A 23355-nucleotide genomic window follows, 5' to 3' on the forward strand; every position below is an offset into this window, starting at 1 on the left:
TGTTGCCTAAGCCTCTGCGCTTTTGCCCCTCTTCACCTGATCCCCTTCTTCTCGTCAACGTGACTTCCCTAACCGCGGCTTTCCTGGTTGGATCTGCCAGCGACAGCCCACAGACCAAAATTGCGCCTCAGGGGTTCCTCTGAGAAGTAAACATTTACAAACAGTAGCTCGCCGCGACCGACGTTGATCGATCGCATTCTCATTGTGTACTATCGAAGCCGTCACTCTTACACGCACGAAAGGGTTGTTTCTTTTCATAACTAGACAGATTGTTCTTCTAATATTTATAAGGTCAGCAAAACTTAGCGTTTTCAACGCTGCCTTATTCCTCGTTGGTGTGCTATTAGCACTCAGCCTAATTATGTGCGTCTATAACATTGACACTCAAGGTCCACTGCCACTCGCGAAGCATCTCGTTACTTCATGGGCAAGTATCCTACGGGAAAGTAACCTCCTCGTGAGTTGTGGAGGGAGAGCTGAAGTACAGCACAACTGCTGACCCGAAGGTCGCGGGAACGAATCCCGCCTGCGGCAGGCGCATTTAGGTGGAGGCAAAATGAGAGAGACCCCTGTAGTTATATTTAGGTGCGTGTTAAAGGGATCGACAACCAATTTTTATGGTATGTGCTTTCTTTAGCACAACGGAAAACTTGCCGGTCAGAGAGAGTATCTACACACGGAACGGTAACACAGAAAACGCCGTGAAACATTTATCATTATTATTTTCTATCTGCGGGGACTGTAAAGTCATATGCACACAGCACATGCTGCAAACAGTAGGAGGTGAGTACGAGAGAGCGGTTCCTGTTTGTGCGCGGCGATTTGCTGCACATGCGTGTACTCCGCGCGCATGCGCCGCGGCTCAACATGTTTCACTAGTTACCGCGAAGGCAGCGCCGCTTTCAGCGTGTAACTGTTTTTTTACCTCGTAAGCAGCACAGAATAGAGTGGGGATGAATAATAATAAAGATACTCTAACTCTCAGCACTTATTATGATACGCATGAAAGCATTAGACTACGTACAGAAAATTAAACGACTCCATAATCTATAGTTTCAAGGCTCGTCCACTAGGCTGCGCTACATACCGGCTTTTTTGTGACTTTTAAACGCGATTTAAAAATGTGAATCCTACTGAGATCACGAAAAGGATGCTTCAATCTGTCACCATAATGCTCGGTCTGTTCATTTCCACCAGCATCAAGTCACACATTCTGACCAGTTGTCAGCCCCTTTAAAGAACCCCAGGTGGTTGAAATTTCCGGAGCCCTCCACTACGGCGTCTCTCATAATCATGTCGTTTTAGTGGGACGTAAACCTCCCAAAATATTATTAAGGATTAATAAACACGCACGACTTCGACGACACATTTGAATTGCGAGTGCTTTTCTTCCCAAGGTTGCTCCCTGCAAGCACACTAAATGTACCAATAAACGTAAACCGCATCAAACTCGTTCATAGAAGAAACTTTAGTTTCTTCTATGAACGAGTTTAGCGGTTTAGCGGCATAGAAGAAACTAAAGTGCGTGCTTCAGCTTAACTGGGGTCACGGAACTTATCAAGTAGAAACCTTTCGGTGACTGAAAGCGAACGTAGGCGTAGTCGACAGTTTCATGGTAGACCATCTGTTCTAGAACAAACATGACAAAAAAAGCACACCGACCGAAAAAGCTTTCGAGTTTTATTCGTCCGGTGTACGTCTTTCTTTTGTTAAGGCTGCACATAGTGACAAAGTGTGCAGCTTCTTAAGAAAATTGATCGCTTTCCATTGATAGACCTTACGCTTAGTGAACATAGATAAGCAACCACTATTAGTGCTGCGCCTGGACGGAATGTCGACTGCATTTATATCAATGGTGAGGGCTCAAATTATTCTTTGATTCTATGGGGATTTTTATCGATGATGAAACACTGTATGCCCTTCGTAAAGTAAGAATTGACACTTAAGATTGAAATCAGTGGCTCAGATAACCTAACTAATGGCTTTCCGAGGCAAAATTGCCAAGTTAGCTCTCTCAATCCTACTCGGTGCTCCTGCTACATACAGAATAAAGTCTCTTTTTTTTTCTTATTTCAATAACAGAGCTTCTTCGGGTTTTGAAAGTATGTACTATATCCCCACTACACTGGTGCCCCTGAACAGGTTCTTCGAGTTTCTCAGCACAAATGCGATGTTTACTCTCACTGGTCGAGGTACATGCAAGCACGAACTCTAACACTGGTCTCGCATCCTTGATTCGCTAGTTGTACGTGTCCCTTCGCTACAACAAGGATGAGCTTGATCTTTTCCTCTTTATTTTTTTTTTTGCGTTTCTTTCGCTGCAGTTTCTGACAACGACGAAACGGTGTCGTTTGTTGCTTTTTTTTATTGCGCTATCTCTCCTCTTCACCTCAACATCCGCGTCCAAATTGCGTATACTTTGTTTGTATCAGTACACAAGGTAGCGATGTTTGTATCTGTTACTGTGGTGTTTTATTTGTTATATTTCATTAGCAGCGTCAGCCTATCCACAGACCAACTCACACCAGAGACCCGTTAAACGCAGTTACAGGATGTATAGGGGTATCAACTCACGTATACCTGTCATTTTGCTCCGGGGCGCCGTGCTGTTCTCGTGTCATTCTTTGTATCAACCACGTCCTTCGGGGATTCCAATTTGGCCTGCCCACGTGGAAGCTGCGAAGTTTTTCCAATAAGATTAGTGCGTTACTCCCCTGAGCTTTCCCCAGGTCGGCCGGCGGTTCATTGACGCCGCTTCTGATAATAGACTTAGCAGTCTTCACCGACTAAGCCCGACAACGAAGTGTTTCTTGAGGCCTAGCCACCGAGCTAATTTCTTGTTTCCTAGCCAGCCGATTCGGGGAGCGTGTTTTGTTTTTACTTATTTTCTATCCGACATTTTTGCACATCAAGCTCTTTAATGTTTTGTAATGGTTATGAATTTTTATGGTGAGCAGAAAAAAACACTACAAGATCAAGGGTGGTCCTTTATTGAGTTCTAATTTCAAGCTTGAATGTCGAAGGAATGAAGTGTCATTTGTCTGCAATATCGTATTCTGTAACTGAGAAATTATTTGATGTTGCGAGGAAACATCTATAATTATGCGCATTGTCAACGAGTCCATGCACTTGCATACTGGAAGACTCAGTGCCCTTGTCTATGGCCTTCTCAGTCACGATATTGCTATGGACTGCTATAGACTTTTATACTTTATCTGAAGCATGAATATCAACATTAGGCGTACAAGTAAACTGCATAGAGAAAAAGAGAAAAAGTGTAAAGACACAGAGGCAACCGAGTGAAAAGTAGGCAGGTTAACTAGTTCGAAATATCATTTTTCCTACGTTTACATGTTCCTATTTATTATTATTATTATTATTATTATTATTATTATTATTATTATTATTATTATTATTATTATTATTATTATTATTATTATTATTGTTATTATTATTATTATTATTATTATTATTATTATTATTATTATTATTATTATTATTATTATTACCATGGCTCCCACTCGGGACGCATGCTTGCTATTCTCCTGCCCGTTTTTCGGTAAGCAGCAGTTTTTCCGCTGTGAGAATTGCTCTAAACGTGTTCATGCGAAGTGTGTAACCTGGCCTGATGAAGAGCTGCAACTCCTGAAGTCTGGATCGCGCTCGTTTTGCTGCAATTTATGTGATCTGAGCCGTGCTGCTGGTAAGCCTAGCGAAGACAACTCGGCGGCGTGCATCGATGAGCATTGCAGCTCTCAAACCGGTTCCCTCTCCACGTGCACCCCTCCGGATGGCGATCTCGCCGGGCTGCGCCGCCTTCTCCTCGACGCTTTGGAGGGAATCTCGTTCCTCAGCGACGAGGTATCCCAACTACGCGAAGACAACGAGCGCCTCCGTAAGGATCACTCCCGCGGTGTTGAACAACAAGCCCGCGTGGTCGCCTCCCTTCGTGCAGAGGTCCGCTTCCTGCGTGAGGAGCTGACGCGCCGCACGGCCGGAGTGGCAGTGAAGGCACCTGTGATCCCCCCAGCGCACGTGATCGTTGAGCGATCAGTGACTTCTGAGCAAGCTGCCTGCTCTGAACCACCTCTCTCCAAAACTCTTTCATCTTCGAATTCGCCGCCAGCTGACGTAGACACGTCCGAGCGTGGCAGTGTGATGCCTGCGACAGCCTCTTATGCAGCGGTGACTGAGGGGAAAGAAAGAAGAAACCCGCCTCTTTTGGAGCTATGACAACATCGAATATATCTGTAGCTCAACGGCCACAACGGCCACAACGGCCAAAGGCCATTTTTGTTACGAAGCTGAGCCCGGACACCACTGTTGCTGACATCAAAAAACATATTGCTTCATTCGATCTGTCTCCCATCTCCTGCCGGCGACTTCAAACCAAATTTCAGTCCTATTCTTCGTTCTACATCGAAGTCGACAAGGAAACACTACAACGCCTGAATGACCCTTCGATGTGGCCCCTCGGATGCCTCTTCAAGCCATTTCGTGGGGAGCTGCGCGATGACATGCTTCATCCCTCTGAGCAAGTGACTGGAATCGAAAGTGCCGTGTAACGTAGACATATTCTACCAAAATGCTCGTGGTCTACGTACCAAGACACGAGAGTTTTTCTTTAATGTTCTTTCGTCTTCTTTTCCTATTATTGCTATTTCTTAAACCTGGCTAAGCGCTGAAATTCCCTCATCTGAGCTTTTTTCCCCGACCTACACCACCTTCCGCAGTGACCGAGATTTCAGTGAAACCAAGCAGAAAGGCGGTGGCGTGCTCATTGCCATTGACAATTCACTGAAATCCGTTAGACGGAAAGACCTAGAAACTATCGAAGAATCCATTTGGCTAGAAACCAACCTTGAGCGCAGTGAAAAATTGTTGATTGGATGTTTGTATTTACCGCCCAGCATGTCCCCTGCCTCGTTTCATGATGTCATGTCTTCCATTGAACTTGTGGTATCTTCTCATAGTGGGCACAGAATTATTGTTCTTGGGGATTTCAAGGCACCTGGAATTGACTGGAGAACGCTTACTTTTTCTCATTACAATCATTTCATAGAGAAAAAGTGCAGCCTGCTCTTGGACTTTCTGGCGTTTAATTCCCTCCTGCAACATAACTCAGTCGTCAATTCCAGTGGTAACGTCTTAGACCTGTGTGTGTCAAACGATCAACCCCTTGAAGTTTCCCGCTCCGACATCTCTCTTGTACGTCCGGACAAATTCCACCCACCACTTAAAGTAAGATTATCCGCATCAGCCGAAACAACGAGCTTCAGCAGTTACGTAAACAAATCTCCGAGATTTGCCTTCAAGCGAGGTGATTACACGGGCCTCTATCATCACTTGTCTACCGTTGAGTGGTCACAGGTTACTGACAAACCAAATGTTGATGAGCAGGTTGATCGGTTTACGGAGCTTGTACTGAGCAGCATGCCTAATTTTATTCCCCAATATACACCTAAACAACGTAAATATCCCCACTGGTTCTCATCTGAACTTATCAGTGCACTGAAGCATAAAGATCACGCACACAGGAAATCTAAATGTTCTCCATCCAGCGAGTGGAAGGAAGAGTTCAGCTTCCTTCGAACTCTCTCTAAACGCCTATATAAACGGGATCACAGTTCGTATATTGAATTCTTAGAAAAAAGCGCCTCTGACAGGCCGGCTGAGTTTTGAAAATATGTACGTAAACGGTCCAGCAAAAGCGGAGAGTCATTCAGACCACTGGACTCAAATGGGGTAGAAGTGCATGCCGTCGCTGACTGTTTTGCCACGCATTTCTCATCCGTTTATAAGGCCTCAGACTCTAGCACTGATATCAGAGAACAGCCCAAGGCGGTTAGCTCATCCAGTGCTTTGTCGCTGGATGAAAATCTTATCTGCGAATGCATTAAGCGCTTAAAACCATCCTTATCATGTGGGCCAGATGGCATCCCCTCCGCCATACTAAAAGCTTATGGTAGTATATTTGTCCCAGTACTAACTACGATATTTAATAACTGCCTGGACACTTCCACATTTCCAAGCATGTGGAAAACTGCTCGTGTTTTTCCAGTATTTAAGTCGGGCTCTAAAACAGATGCTTCTAATTATCGCCCGATTTCTCTACTATGTACCACATCAAAGATCTTCGAGCTGGCTCTTCACGACATATTGTCTTTTAGTGTGAAAAACTCATTGATTCCTAATCAACATGGTTTTCTCGCTGGCCGCTCAACTACCACAAATCTTGCTAGTTTCATGACGCAGATCTCCACACCTATTTCTCAGAGAGGACAGGTTGACGTAATTTACTGTGACCTGAGCAAGGCCTTTGACGTAGTCAGCCACACGCTGATTATGGTTAAACTTGCGCACTTTGATGTTGACTTGTCAGTTGTGAATCTCCTTCAGAGCTATCTGCTCAATAGATATTGTTATGTTACCGTAAATGGCCAAACGTCTTCTTTGTATAAAGTGACTAGTGGGGTCCCTCAAGGGTTGGTATTAGGCCCACTCTTATTTTTAATTTACGTTAATGATGTTTCTTTTGCCATTCGTAATTCTTCTTTCCTCTTGTATGCCGATGACATCAAGATTTTTAAGGAAATTCATTCAGTTAACGACTGTCGCTTGCTGCAGTCAGACTTGCGCTCTTTTTCCGAATGGTGCGACGGTAATAACCTTTCTCTGAATACCTCGAAGACAAAATTCATGTCTATCACTCGCAAAACATCTAGCGTGTCATTTCAATACTCTGTCAATTCTGTGCCGTTATGCAAGGTTTATGAAATCAGTGATCTTGGTGTTGTTGTTGACAGCGCGTTAAACTTTTCTTCTCACGTTAAGCGTGCTGCTATGCGGGGCCTTCGTTCTCTCGGATGTGTTTGTAGAATATCTCGAGAATTCAGGTCTCCCATGGCCCTACACAAATTGTACACGGCAATATGTCTTCCGCAACTTGAGTATGCGTCCGTGATATGGAATGGCATTGCTCAATCCAGCGGTAACACCATTGAACGAGTCCAGAAAAAATTCCTCAGCATATATAACCATCGCTTTGCTAAAAATGACTCTGGATCTCGTTCAAGTACTGCTGAATTATTATCACTGCCATCACTTCACTGCCTACGAAATCGCTCTGATCTCTTATTTCTTTACAAGCTACTCCACGGTATCATATCCTGCCCTGTACTTCTCAATTGTGTAAATTTTCGAATTCCGCGTAAGTTAACCAGAGAGAACAGACCGTTTCATGTACCCGCCTGCTTCTTCCAACACTCTACCGTTCACAGAATACAAAGTCTCTATTATGTTAATTTTCTTGATCTTGACGCTTTTCATAGCCCACAATCATTGTTTTTATCCGAGCTTTGCACTGTTTTGACATAGTGTGGCACAATGTACAAAGTCTTCCCTCCTCAGTCTTTCCACATAGTTGTATATATGCAATCTAATTTTTATGCCCCGTCAATATTTCTCGTGTTGTCTTATTTTACTCCTCCCCTTTCGTGTTCATTTCTCTTTGTCTACGTGTTTTTGCTCTTTTTATTTCTGAAAACTGTCTGTATTGTATTGTTTATTTTTATTGTTTTTTTTGCGTGCGCCAGCACAGAGACCTTACGGTTGTTCCTGGGCACGTTAAATAAATCATTGATTGATTGATTGATTGATTGATTATTACTATTATTATTATTATTATTATTATTATTATTATTATTATTATTATTATTATTATTATTATTATTATTATTATTATTATTATTATTATTATTATTATTATTATTATTATTGTTATTGGATACAGAAACTCGCAAGGGCACAGGAAACATGAGGGGAACAGGCTGACAATTGCCACCTAGCGGGGCACAACGCCTCTCTACTCCTTCGGAAGGAGGGAACACATAGAGGAAATGAAGATATGAAGAAACAAAAGAGAAAAGTAAACAAATAACGCAGATGTGGACAAAAATATGCAGTAACATGGAAAGATGTATACAAATGACAGATCGAATATATACACTATCACAATGAATGAATTGAAGTTATTTAATGAAGTAATGCACGAACTTTATTGAATCGGTGCTTGCTTTCTTTAGTAGGAGAGAGTAGAAATAGACAGTTATATGTGACTCTTAGTGATGTTCGTACTTTGTTAACTGGCCAAGTATCTCAGTTGGATATTTCGAATACGATACGGCCCTGTGACTCACGTTTAGTTCAATTACTTTTTTTTACTTTGTGACATGGGAATAGAGGTGCGAGGAACAGAATGTGCTTAAATCAACGTACTTCCGGAGGCTTCTCGAACCTAATATCTGCTTCCCCCAAAGCCCTTCTTTCGCCAGGTCCTCTCACTAGATTCGTGCAGCAAAGTTGAAGCTGGGTCTTGTGTCAGCAACTTGAAAAGCCGAGTTGTCGAGTCAATTAGCTTTTAAATGAAGAAAGAAAACGAAAATAAACGACTCGATCGTGGTCTACAGGTCCTGCTGTGCTTCGAAGTCTGACGACTCCCCCGCCTTCTCACTACACACGCGTAAGCTAAAACTAAGATTTGTCGAGCGCGATCTGCATCACCAATTTCACGGCGTAATTAGCTGACACCAGTTTACTGTTTCTCGGGCGCTGCGTGCGTTGCTGGAACGATGTGCTGCGTTGCTATTTACTTTTGCCGGCGGGCGCCGCCTATTCGCATCGCCTGCTTGTATGGCTAAATATTTTCTTTTTTTCTAATTCTTTTTTTGTTTGCGGGCAATTCCACGGGGCTGCCGAATAGCTCCGCCGACCGTCGTGATTGGAATACCTGCACACACGGATTTCGACTTCTTCCATTGTCGACTTGTCCCCTGCTTCCCCACCCCCGACATTCTGCCTGTACTTGCATTTCAGCGGCTCCATCGCATTGCAGCAGAAGATACCTGCTGTTTTCATTAAGTTGTACTTTCTTTCGTTATTTATTTTCTTTTGCCTGTCGTGCTACAGGAGTGCTGAGATTCCCAACAAATTGCTAACGCACTGCGTTTCCCTGATACCTTCGTGTTTTGGATGAAACCGTCATGTCGGGCTCGTGCCTAAGCCATCGCGTCAAGTTCGAATGGTATTGTAAGGAACGTCTTTGTTGCAAGAGAGAGAGAGAGATAATAAAATAAGAGAAAGGCAGGGAGGTTAACCAGAATTCTAGCATCGGGTTTGCTACTCGGCACTAAGGGGAAAAGGAAAGAAAGATGGAAAGGAAAGCGAGGAGAAAGGGGTAGAGCGGGAGTGTTATAGTCTATTCAATAGGCCACTGGCATGAACAAAAGTTCAGTATGGCCTGAACTGATTTCCAGTCTGAAAAGAGTTCACGTCGGCATTCTAGCACTGATTATTCCGACAGGGGTCTGTCATCAAGGCGGGCCAACACAGCAGCTAGCGGTAGCCTGTGCGCGCTGCAGCGAGGGCAGCGACAAAGAACGTGGTCTATCGTTTCATCGCTGCCGCAGTGCCTGCAAACAGCACTGCCTTCCATGCCGAGTGGGAAGGCAAACAATTTCGTGAAAGCGACACCAAGCCACATACGCAAAGCGCCATTGTCTCGAGTCGAGAGAGTCCAGATGGGGCCCGAAGTCGACGAGACGGGTCCAGCTTATGCAGTCGTGTGTGCTGTAAACTTGTTGTGTTCCACAAGAATTTCCTGTCATCATTAGCAATCTCTCGAATTCTCACTGCAGCATCCGTTCTTGAGAACGGGATGGATTCTTGTGCGCCGTCTTCGTGTGCAGATTGAGCAGATGCGTCGGCGTGTTCGTTACCCAATATGCCGCAATGACTTGGAAGCCACTGAAACGTGATGTCACCTCCTTTCACGAAGAGGTGATGGAGCAGCTCTCTAATTTCCAACACTAGTTGCTCGTGAGGCCCCCGGCGTAAGGCGAATATCAGGCACTGTAAAGGTGCCTTGGAGTCCGTGAACGCGCTCCATTTCTTGAGTGGTTCATCGCGAAATACTCGAAGTGCACTACGCACAGCAGCAAGTTCCGCAGCTGTCGATGTCGTCTGGTGGGATAGCCTAATCTTCACGGTGGTTCTTCTTGCCAAGGCGACAAAGGTAGGATATACGAATATTCCAAGTGGGAAGATCTCTCATAAGAAAATAAAAAATTGCAGTATCAACTCAAGGGTGAAACAATGAATGCAATAGCGACGAATTGGAATTTTATACGAAGAAAGGCTGGCAGCTCACCGCTTTAGCGAGTGCGGCCGCTGAAGCGAGCGAAGTGACCTTCGTGCTCTCTGTGGCCTCAATGAAACTGCGATGAGAGCTATCTGTTAACCCCCCCCCCTCCATAGAGATATGCATGCCAGCACGGGCGAGCACGCCCTGTCCCCACAGACGCCCTCCGACTACTATATTCATGGGGCGCGATGAAAGACGTCCTAGGTGATGCCATTTGAAGCACGCCCTTTGGCCGTTTGTTCCATCTCGCGGGGGATAGTGATCTATTTTGCAATTCGGATCTATAATCGCTACAACAATGCGCAAGTGGTTTGCAAATCAGGAGCTTTAAAACAAGCTAGCAAAAAGCACCAACCGAAATTTTGGGTGCAGCACAACTTCCTCAGATGTCAAGGAGCCATAGCTACGTCCACTCTGTCATTTATCTCCCTCTGATATGACACACACGTACACACGCACGCACACGCACACACACGCGCGCACACATACACACGCACGCACGCACGCACGCACGCGCATTCATCCGTAGTTTCATGCGTTCCTGCGTAACTAACCAAACCCGCCGGACCATCAGGAACACTTTTACTCGCACCATGACCCGGCAGCGAATATTCAGCAGCCCCGAAAAACTCAGCAGAAACCATATCGTGGGCGCTATCGAATTATATACGCACGCTATTTCATTATAATCTCTTGGCAGACTAGACCATTCCTGAAAGAGACCCACCTACACAATGCGGCGTGCTGTGCCTACTGGAAATATATGACATCAGTACCAGCGGCGAGAGCAAGGTAAATAAAATATAAACTAGTCGACGCCTGTGGCGAACGTTATTATAAACGGCGACCGTACGAGCCCGATCCCAAGAGCACGAAGCTAAGCTTTGCGCTGCATAAAGATTAACTCGTGCCGCCGTAGTTTTTCTTGTGTGCTGGAGTCGGTGAAAGTGGTAACTGCATGGCTTAAGTCCTGGATAACTTAAGCTCCCCAACACGGTTCATATATCATATTTTGTGTTGCAGAGCGTAAACTTGTGCGGAAACAGTTAAACAGCTTTTCTGACACGCGTATTATATACGCTGTTCCTATACTAAGGAGCACAGGGTTGTCTAAATTATCCCATATTTTCTCATTATCGCGTCTTTCATGACTGTAGGTTGCATGGTTTAAAATAAGTCGAGCGATGTTATGAGAACATACAATAAATGTGCTAAAAAGCTTTGGCTCAATACGATTTTATAGCGAAGTAAATTTGAAAGTAAATTAGCGTTTCATCCGCAGTTGTTGGCCACGCCTGTAAACATCAAATTCAGGTTTTAACTTAAAAATTACACGCTTCTGCTAGACCGGAAGTTCTTGAAAAACAAAGAAGGGTGTCACTGGTTGCTCGGGCCACTAATAAATACAAATACATAGCATGAATAATCTTGTGTGCTTTCGAGAGAGCAAGCTATGATTTATGAAATGACGCTTGAAACTTTGCCGCGTGTTTCGTCTTACGTAGAAAGCAGCGATGTTAATCACACTCACACACCCTGTTTGTCCTGAGCTTTAGACACTGTGGATGTGATCAAGGATGATCGAAATCGCCACTGCGAGTACACGTCGCCTGGTGCGAGTCCTACGGTATATGTTACGCAACGTGGTGTTCCATTTGTTTACCGGGACGTTAATTCTTTCACCTTATCGAGGTAACGGCAACACGCTGCTCGAGGCACTAATCTCGTAGCGCTAAGCTTCGCTCTTGCGCTGTAATCTTCCTTGTCTCGTGACATTAGGCGTAGCGCCACTCCCGGTTAATCCTTCCCGGGATTAGCAGAAGGTCCGATGAAAGCAGCGGGCATTCCGGAGCGCCAGCGAAACAGAAACGCATTTGAGCCGTGGCCTGGGTATCGTTCCAAGAGTTCTCCACAGACGAGGCGTTTACCGGAACGGCATTTGCTTACGAGCGTTGATGTTTTCAAGTACGAGACAAAATCTCACAGTTATTGCAATAATACTTGAATTACTGTACCTAGAAGCTGCGAATCGTGTATTTCGTACAGCCCTTCTTTCAACTGGGGTAGCAAAGATTTACCTTGTCATTTTTATGCGTTTTGCTACCTTTTTCACCTGTGCGTGACAGCAATGGAAATGAAAAGCAAAAATGTCAGCTGCAGTGCTCACCGTTAGCTAGTGGTTATTGCGGGCAGCAAACTGAACATCAATACGTACAAGGGGAAATGATTACGGCATATCTACAAGGAAAATCCATATAATTTGCCACAACCAGAATACGCACGCGAAAAGCAACCATCAAAATATTCCACATCTTTATGGAGCAAACTGGCGGTCTGCTTATGCATTCTGCGCATTTTCTTGCTTTTGTGAAGATCCTACGAACTTCACGTGTTTGTTTCTTTGCATACGTTCGAACATGAAGGTCAGCGCTGCCGTTTGCACGTTTACCTGTCGTGTCCATCAAGATGTTTATACTTATATGTACTTACAGGCCAGCCCAAGTCAATGCTCTACCTTTGCCTATTCACCTACGAAAAGAAAAAGAAACGCTATAGCCTTGATCTTTCCGTCTGAGCTGCTCACCTTATATAGATTTGTAAGGCTTCTTTCACTTTGTTTTTCCAACCATTTGGACGCCGAAGCTTTCGTTAGGGAATTAAGAAACAGGAGAGAGAGGACAGGCAGGGAAGTTAACAAGTCTAGAAATTCTGGTATGCTACCCTACACTCTTCATTAGGTCCCTCTTAAAGTGCTCGACATAGCCAGGAAATAGGACATTTTTCGTCTGGTTTCCTGGATATATAGCCAGCATTTAACCAAGACTTGATTAAGAGTGTACACTAGGGAAAGAGATGGGAGAATTTGAAAGTTAGAGGTAGAGAAAAGAGGGAGAGAAAGAGAGAGAAGGGGAGCACACGCAAACACGCTAAGCTACGCTCCTCACAGTCACGATATCGCTATTGATCTATAACCGTCGGCGCAAGTCTGTTGTCTTCAAGATGTCCAGCAGTGCCTTCGTCGCCTTCATCCGCGATCCGCGATGACTTCTCAGGACGACATTCCAAGTTTCTAAAATCGATTAGTTTACGCGCAGCTTTCTGCTACACATGGAATACATACTTTGTTTCAGAAGTTCTGTGCAGCAGAGTCAAGGCTACACGACCTTCGAGCGCATATTGTTGCGAAGTGAGATGTAGTGCCCATGTACGAGGCCCGTTGCTTGTCCTCTTGACCCCTACAAGTGGTCTCGTCAGACGATTTTTACTTGGAGGCTTCTCTGCGTGTTGTAGCTGCGATTTGTACGGCGATTTTGCCTGATTTATTTAATATAAAACAATTTTCGTGGCTCTGTGATTCTGAAGAAGGAGTTCCCGCTTGATCGTGTTATAACATGCCAATGACGAAAGAAATAATGCGGCTGTGCCTTCCGTGCATTAAGTTTTTATCTTTAAAGTGCAAACAATTGGTGTGACATTGCCTAAATTTTATGAGTATTCGGCGCAGCCTCCACAGCGCCGCGGAGGACGCAGCCTTGGGTAATGATTCGTCCTTTGCCAAAATGGCGGCGCCTGGTCTAGCTGTGCGATATCGTTCCCGGGGTCGCTTTTGTGACAATGAAACGAAGCAGTTGGCTTTCAATGTGTCCAGTACAGTGCGTTAGGAGGGCGACAGAAATGCAAGCATGAAGACTCGAACGGCTGCATATACCATTGTCAGCAATCAAGCGCTGTACAAGTGGATTGTGGAGCACGGGAAGTGCGGCAAGGTGTTGTCCCCCAAGAAACTCTTTCGCGGTGACAGAGGCCGCGATCGAGAAAAGCTGCTGGACGACTTTATTTCTGGACGCTTTATTTCTGAGAAATCCGTTTGGATTTCCTTGTGGCTTCGTGCTACAAACGGGTGGTTGTCTATTTTCTCTTTCTTAATTCACAGTATGCTGCTTAAGGTTGGTTGGTTGGTTGGTTGGTTGGTAGCGAAAATTTATTTAGGTCCTGCAAGGCGCGCGTTAGCTCGGAGCGGGCGACTCCTACGTCGGGACAGTCAGGCCAAGCCTCTCGGCCGCTCCGCGGGCCTGCTGGACGGCCCAGAGTTTCCCACTTTAAGGGGACACTAAAGAGGAACAATGAATCGGTTTAGATCGATAAATTGTGCTCCCAGAATTTTCCGCTTTAAAGGGACACTAAAGAGAAACAATGAATCTGTTTAGATCGATAAATTGGGCTCTGAGAACTCTAATGTCGTTAATTTTGCCATCATAGTTTTATTAATGGTGGAGAAAATCAAGGTCAGCAAAGTTTCATTTCTAAATGTCGCGCCGAAATATCCCCGCGTGACGTCACGGATTTCAAAGTGCATTTATCGTATTTTGGCGCCATTGGCTCAACAAGATGACCCCAAACTTAGTGTGTTAAGTCTATGGCCCCTCAGAGGACAATGTACTTCATTTTTACCGATTAGGAACTGCGTAGTCCCTAGTAGGCGCCGTCAAAACATGTGACGTCACGGCGAATGGTGCGGAAACGTCGAGGTGGCGTCGTCACCCACATTTTGTTTTTCCGCGATTTCTCGCTTACGAAGCATCTTCTCGCAGCAAGCGTGGTGTTTTTGGTATCGTGAAAGAGTACATTACTAATATGAGACAAATCGTCTTGCTCTTTAGTGTCCCTTTAAAAAGCATTCCCGCAATTCGCTCCTGGTCGAGGCCACTCGCATCGTTCAGTGGCGACGCAAGCATTTGCGCCAAATGAAGGAGCTTCACAGCTCTTTGTGCTGTGTGCTTTACTGCCATCGATGTCCATATATATGTAGCAGAAAACGCTTCTATCCGTAACGCATAATAGCTCATTCGTTCTTAAGCACATGCCGCTGTGTTCCTCGTCAGTACTTTGCACTACACATTCAAAAGGCACGGATACCCGTAACTATGTTGTTCGGTGCTTGTGCTGTTCTTGCCTCAAGAGACAATCATAGTTCACTGTAATAAGTAACCATTTATAGTAATACTAGTTTACTTGCTTTCAATTTCGCGTGCTCATCTCCTACCACCCCCTCTCTTTTTTTTAACTCCCCGTTTGCCCCGTCCTCCGAGAACTTCCGCTCGAATTCCGCACCGAGTGCATCCAAAGCGCTATCGCGTCACGAAGAGATTTCGAGAAGTTCCTGAAATTCTTCCCACCGCGCGTCACACCCACTTTCCACTTTCAGCGGGAGCGTTGATGCGATCTCGTGTTTAAGACACTTCGTTTCACTCACTATTTCTTTATTTATTTATATATTTATTTCTTGCTTCTGCGTATTCTTAGCCCCTCTTCTTTCGCCTTAGTGCCACTCACGCTTTCTGCGCGCTTGGTTGTTTGTTTTCAGGAGGAAAAATGCCTGCAGTTTGCCCGTTTTATATCTCAGCCATTTCTTTACCCACAGCCGAGTGGCCGATAGTGGACAGCTTCTCGTAGCCGAGCGGTAACTTTTTATGGTCTCACCTTTTATAACGCTTGGACTACTAAGGTGCGTTCCTCGCGGAGTCCGAAATTGCTTCAGCGTTAGATGGCGTGGCAGTCTGCGACGTGGCCTTAACAGCCGTGGCATGGAGGACGCGGGGTAGAGCTGTTTCACTGCAGAACGCGATACACTGACAAAGAAAACTTTTGCGGAGATGTATGACACCTGCCTGAGGGAATGTGTAGCGCTGAGTGGAGGAGAAAGCGTACAGCGGCGCGCCAACTTTGTACGCTGCTGTGACCAAGTGGTCTGGCCCCACAGTCCCTAACTTTTTGTGTTGACGGTCTAGAAACACTTCCGAGTGCCGTTCATATCATCGAGTTCGTCAGTTTAGAAGACGATAGTGTGGTCGTCATTCAACGTAGCCTTGGGCACCACATTGAACACAACGTATACTTGGGTTTTGTTTAGGTTTTACACTCAAACACAAGGTTTTACAATCAAACACAAGGTGCGCAATATAGCTGCTATGCCGTAAGGAGAATGATCAGAACGCTGGCCAACGTCTGAGATGCACACGGCACTGCGTGACGTCACCATAGCTGGGGGTTATAAAGCTTGAACGGACTGACGCGGCAATGAATGTTTTTGTGTTCTGGACCTGTGTACTGCGTCCATGTTATTACAATAGCGAACAGGATAGCCGACGCATTACGGTGCACTTAACCTTCAGCAATCATCTGGTATGCGTGATGTGGGCGACTGGCCCAAGAATCACAGATAAACGACATTGAGAACAATTCGCGATGAACATCACGATACACAAGTCAGAGTCTTGGCTGTCAAATCTACCTAAACTCATAAAGTTTGCTGTTCAAGATAGTCCAAAAGCGTCTTTTTCTTTGTTAAATGACGGCATACTTACCACACTTTACACGTCGTCCGGTGATTTCATTTTACACACACGCACACACACGCACAGAAGGACGAACATTATGCGATCATTATAGTAAAATAATTTAATCACGAAAGGACTTGTTCTATTTGTTTCATTGTGTGCACGAACCGTACTTTCAATCCATGGTGTGGTGAGAGATAGCAGCGGTTTGTTGTAAACAAATCTTCCGCCACTCGATAACATGATTAACAAAAGGATCACCACCAGTTCAAACAAAGCATCACCTCTTTTGTTTCCAGCGCGAAGTTTCAGCTTTACGGTCGAATGGATTCAACGATATGCATCAAAGCCTCAGCCGAACTCTTCCGAGGAAAACAAATCGAAGCAATTTACTCAAGAAACATCTGCTGAGCAGCAGTGCCCATTTGCATACAAACCGGAATAACGCCAGTTGAATATTTAATTAAAGCATGGTTGCATATAGTGACTTCGATATGATAGTTGCATCCAAATGTAATTCGCACTTCGAGCTCGGCATTGACGACGAATCTCCAAGCTGTCACAAACACCGTTTCGTGCGATTTCGAACACATGAAGCGTGTAACTTCTGCATTCGTAATCGCTGTCTTCACATCATACGCACTGTGAACTTCCCTCTGAATTCGTGCGAAGCTGCATAGACTGTATTTCATGTAATGCCTCTCTTCGTCACGTAAGGGAATTGAGAAAACCTTACAGGCTGATTTTATGCATACAATTTTACCTTACCGTGTCACGTTATGTGTCGCTTCCCGTGTGGACGTATTCCGTGCCCCTATGACTAGACTTTGCCAATCTCAGTGGTGTTAGGTGACTGGATATTATGTGTATAGTGTTCAGAATATAATACTGTATGTTCGTGTGTCTGCAATTTATGGGAACTATAGCGTTATGTGACTGGACTATATCCTGTGTTCTTTCTCTTGACTTGACGTAAGCGGACTTCGTGATTATATGATATTTTTTATGGTTTGACTGACTTACAAGAAAAAAAGCTACGTGGTTTTCTATCTAATTTTTTTTTTCGTTTTCATTGCTGTGGTATTTGTGCATTTTATTATCTGTGAATAGGGGTAGCTGGCGCTATATAAAGTAACTAACTTTATGCAACTCCTGAACAACATATAATAAATGAATAAAGAAAGACAGCGGCCCTGACAGTATACAACAAATACGTAAAAAGGCAGCAATATACTCAAACTCCTTCTGACCAACGACATTTCCCTGTGGTCAAATGATGTCAGTGATTTTTTTTAATGTAACCTCACTGGACATTTATTGAAAGTTTTCCAAAGCAGCGGCCGCCGGCTTTTTTTAGTACCAGTAAGTGTTTGGAGGTTCACGTTTAAGAACAACTGCAAGATAAAAAAGAAAACATTTTTTTAAATAAATGAGCTAGCAGTTCCGCAGAAATGCGTACCTGTGTAGCGACCAAACACGTGAGAATAAGAAATAGAAAGCGGTGCCTCCACAAATCACATGAAGAACAGCACCACTTCTTCTTGCAGCTGACTAAAAGTAAATAATGTGGAGTCGACTCTGAATATTCTTTATTGACAATAATTGTCTTTTGGCTGTGACGTTTAAAGATATTTTTGCATTATTGGATCAATACTTAATTGTGTACGGAGGGATGAATACTTTGGTATAACATTAGCAGAAGGTGAAGAAAGGTGCCGTTGTTGTCTTATTGTCAACCTCTTATTGTCAACTGAAAACAGAGGTCCGGATTATATAATGCTTCTGCTTCCATACTTATTTCCTTGTTTTTTTGTCACACCCACACCCTCACGCAGTGAAGCTTTTAACATTGCGTTGCCACGAAGGCGAGGAGCGAACACGCGTGGTGATAGCCTTGTACATCTCCTCTTTGCAGCCCATACACTTCCATACTAAACCCGCAGTGTCTTGGCAACAACACGATGCCTCGGGCTCAAAATTTTTCACCGCTTTATCTGTTAGCGGAAAGCCTTTCGAAAACAAAGCATTCTGGAGTAACGTGAGCACGGAACGGTGCATGACATAAAAGAACTGAAGCCAAGTGGTGCATGAAACGTTGTTTTTGCTTTGTAATCTTTATTCGTGGTTTGCTCTAGCGCTATCGGTATAGAGAAATCCATTCGAGAGGACAGCTCACGCCGTCGTGGCCGTCAGACTGTCAGAAATGTGCCTTTTACGCCAAGGAGCTTGCGCTCACTCTTCACAAGCGAAGCACTTTCTTCTTCCTCATTATTCTTCTCTCTCTTCTTTCTTTTAGCAGCGTTCAAACAGAAAGCTTTCTTGACACTATATTTTAACTTGTCACATCACTTCGCAGCTGTGTGTCAACTTTTCGACGAAGGAAAGAAATAACAAGGCACCAAGGAAAAAACGAACAATGCACGCGGCTCGACAATAATGTCGAACAGAGCTCCATACAGGTAAATCACTGACAACCCATCATAAGGTAAAACTTGTGGTGTACTCACTATAGTACTGTGATTCTGCAAGGTTGAAGAACTCTTCCAGAACCGTTTCTTTTTCTTCAGGAGAAAAGTTCCTGCCTTGTACTATATTATAAGTACTACGCCCACGCTCTTCCGCTATGACTCAGCAGATTTTTTGTTCGGCTCGTCTTAACGCGGATCGGTCGAGGCAGACGGTCTTGATTGCTCGAGTATCCATGTTCACTTGTCTACCTCTTACGCTCACGCGTCTGGTTTTGCAAGTTTTGGAGCGCTTCTGTCGCAATAGCGACATGGCCACAATGAATGAAGAGTGCAGCGTACAACTACGTGTGAGGCAGCTACACATGTCGTATACGAGTGATTCTGTTTACGATGTGTGTGCAAGCAGAATAACGCTTGCATACTTTATTCTGGGCTTCTAACCACGACACACAATCACGTGCGCGCTAGAGAAGTAGTCGTTCAAATTTTAATATCTGATGTCTTACTTGTAAGCCACAGGGAGTCGCCTAGTTTACCGGTGTCTTCCAAAATAACACCAAGCCATCATAAGAAAGCGCTTCATTAACGCCAAAGTGTTCAAGTTACCGAGTGTAGACAGAATGTCCAAAAGGGTAGTGTGTGACAGAATGCCACAGAAGTAAAAAAAAAAGTGCTGTGGCGCGCTAATCTCCCAGGTTGTGACTGTAATTAACCACGCATTAATCTGACGCGTTCTTGGTTTGCTTAGTTTGCTTTAGAAATCAATAGCGCCCCTTCCCCCTCCCCACCCTCTCCCATCCCGTCTTATTTGCATGTAATTGGTCCTGAGCAAACTATAGTTTTGGAAAAGTGCCAGCTTTGAACATTGCAAAAAGCAAGAAAGGGTCCTTGGCCACAATATCGGCGCGAACATAGCCGTCCTGGCCCCATACTTCTTACGTAATCTTGCTGTACACGTTTAGAACCACGCACTGATTGCATAACTCGTTCCGCAAGAATCTTAGGGACAGAACAAAAGCCGCAAGAATCTGAGGGACAGCACAAAAATACGATCGGTATCGCGTGGCGCGCAATTAAACGCCTCCACGAGAGAACAGGGCTGCTAATAGAGAAGAAAAGAAAGAAATATTAGGAAACGTAAGGGAAGCAAGCGCTGCGCGCAGGAAAGAGAGCGTGAGGCCGAGCTACGCGCCAAATGAGCAATATTCTGCGCATTCCGGGAGATCGCCCATCGTTACGTGGTGGTAACTATTTGTCTTCCTAATAGGACACCTCTGCAAAAGACGCAACTTGACGCTGCTCGGAGTTGGGTATCCCTTGCTTTCTTGTCTTTTTCCTTCTCATTCTCTTTCGTTTCTTTCTCTTTCTCATGTTTGCCGCGTGTGTTCTGTCTACGTATATCTCGCCCTTTCTTTCCATTTCGCTGAGCGCCTTCTGGCGCCCGTGGTTACGTAAGCCTTCACCACACCAGAATGCCTCGTTTAATTGGTGCCTTGGCGAGGCGACAAGAGGGAGTTAGGGCTAAGTACGTCTTACGATGCGATCGCGATCGCTGTCGTTCACATGCTCGTTTCTGTAGCGCAGTAAGTCGCACGTGAAGTTTTTGAAGTATTTTATTTTACTCTGTGGTCCGATTTCCATTACTGGACATGGTCAATTTATCATCTCACTGCTATACCGTCATATATTGACACTTGCTCTCCCAACTAACTTTGTTGCCATTGTGTAATACTCCCTGTGATATACTTTGTTGAAGGTATGATTACTTTTAAAAATTACGGCAGATCCCACGCATTGTTCGATCGATGTCAAGCGAAGTAGGAAGCGAATAACATCCGATGTCACTTTTTTTTTTACTTTAAGCTCGCGTTACGAGATGGATCTACGTCTCTTTGCACTTTGAATAGATGTGCGCATATCCTGGACTTACCAAGCCCATTGACTACAGTCACGCTTATAGAGTGGAAGCGGCCAATTTTTTTATCTTCTACATCACGACTGGATACAGACGCTGGTACAGAAAAGGGTTACTTTGTCGTGCACGTCTCATAGACAACAACACAATCAAGCTCCTCCAAGATTCGCTTACCACCAGCGGTAAATGGTGTATATAAATAGCTCGCTGTCATTTCGCCGGCGCATGCTTGCGGCATGGTTGAGTTGTCCAATGGAGCAGACTGGGGAGCGAGGGGTGGATGGTTCGAATCCCCGGTCGGATGCTTCGGAATTTTTTTCTTCTGCTTCCTTTTTCCTTGTGCCTTATGTATATATATATATATATATATATATATATATATATATATATATATATATATATATATATATATATATATATTGTGAGTAACGAGACAGAGACAGCACCCGATCCTGGGCCAGCTGTTCTATTCTCCTCTCGTCTTTCTCTTCCTCTGCTTCGATCAGCTAGCTCCCCGTGCGCCAGAGCCTCGGTGCCGCTCTTCGTCATCACACTCGGCCATGACTGCGAGTCGACTATGTCTCTGGTGGGCGGTGTTGGCTGCATCGCGGTGGTCGGTCCCGACCACGCTGCAAGTTGGTTGGGAGACCTGCCAGAAGTGCCTCTGGTGGGCGACACTGGCTGCATGGCGGTGGTCGGTCCAGGCCACGCGACGACTTGGCTTGAGAGGGCGCCTCAGCGTGCTCTAGCGGGCGACCCTGGTTGATATAATGTGGTCGTATGTAGCCCGCACGTTTATGTCGTCGCATTTGGGAGAACAGGGAAGGAAGTGGTGGGTCCTGTAACGCCACTTGCTGTACCGAACGAGGCCATCTTCGACGCTGACCTTTTCTTGAAGCAATGCTGCGAGCAGCCGAGACATCCTCGTCAGAAGCCACTCCAAGAGACTTGTGCTGCACTGGCAGGTCTTCGATCAAAACGATCTCAGCCGTGTCAGACACCTTGGCGGCTTCTGGATAGACGTCTCGCAGCAAGTTGCAAACGTTCTCACGTTCTGCCATTTCATGCTGTGAGGTACGCTGATCCGCTTTCGTCTGTTCAAAGGGGGTCTTGCTGGAATCCACGGACAGGTACGGCGCGTTGCATGGCAGAGCGTCCAGTACTGCAAGTGCCGGTGCCTCCAAGTGCTCAAGCGACGACGAGCATGGGGGCAGCGTTTCCGACAGATGTGGACGGAAAACGATCTCGGCCACCGGCAGGGATGTTCTGGCGTTGGATACTGACGCCGTGTCCGTGACCTGAGGTGTTATGCCTGGTCTCAGTTGCGCGTTTGTCACAGGGCAGGTTGAGACATTGTCTACAGGTGAGCTGCAGCGCACAGCTGCAGCCTCGAGGTGGTGCCCCTTCAGAGCTCCATCCTCGGTAGCGGTGAGGAGGTTGGACTGGGTGGTGGCAGCGAGGTGGTGGTCAATTGGTCCAAAGGCAGCTATGAGCCTGGTGCTCCACGCGGCCCAGGATTGCTGCCTCACGCCGTCGTACCTGTGCCACGCCGCGGCACCTTCCCGAAGGCGGTCTACCGCCATGGACCATTTCTGCGCCTCCGTCCAGGCTTCACGATCGCCGAGGGCGTTGATGGTCGCCACCCATTTTTCGGCGTCGTCGTGGAAGCCGTGGAATTCGGGTAGTACGAAGGTAGCCTGAGGTGGTGATACGGCAGGCGCGAAACGGTACAGTGTGTGCGCGAAGTCACCAAGTTGGACAGAGACCTGGCTGAGGGTAGACCGGAGCTCTCTACGTTGCTCAGGTGAGCTGGCCTCGAGGTCTAGCGAGGTGGCGACATCCAACATGGCGTTGATGGCTGTCAGTGCCGGAATGATGGGAGGAAACAGCGCAGAGCTCGACGCTGTCAAGGCGTTGGCCGTGACGCGAAGTCGCGCAATGGTACGCCGCAGGTGCGCGGCGCTCTCCGGTGGCTCGCGTACGGAGCCAGTGATGTCCGACCAGTAGGCGGTGGTGGTTGGGCCCACGACGGCGGGCTGCTGGTCCGGAGGAGCTCGCACCGCATCCCAAAGCGGCTCAGGTGCCGATGGAGCCCTGAGTGAGAGGGTGTCGCCACGGGAAGCGTGGGCGGCATTCCCGGGCAACGGTAGGCCGTGCATTGTCGTGGCGGCGCCGACGTAAGCGTGCCCTTGAGCCACCGAGGAGGCCTGGACGCCGTCCTGGGATGGTTTGATGGGTAGCTGTAGCAGTGGTCGGGCCATGGCGTCCATCACCGAGGAAGCGTGGACGGCGTTCCTAGGATGGAGAGCCCCGTGCTGCCGACGACGCGCGATGACAGGTGGCTTCAGCTGCAAGGTTCGGCTTGCGTTGTAGGCTGCGCCATTGTGAGGAACGAGACAGAGACAGCACCCGATCCTGGGCCAGCTGTTCTAT

This window comes from Rhipicephalus sanguineus, chromosome 2 (assembly GCF_013339695.2).
Source record: "Rhipicephalus sanguineus isolate Rsan-2018 chromosome 2, BIME_Rsan_1.4, whole genome shotgun sequence".
Classification (NCBI taxonomy): Eukaryota; Metazoa; Arthropoda; class Arachnida; order Ixodida; family Ixodidae; genus Rhipicephalus; species Rhipicephalus sanguineus.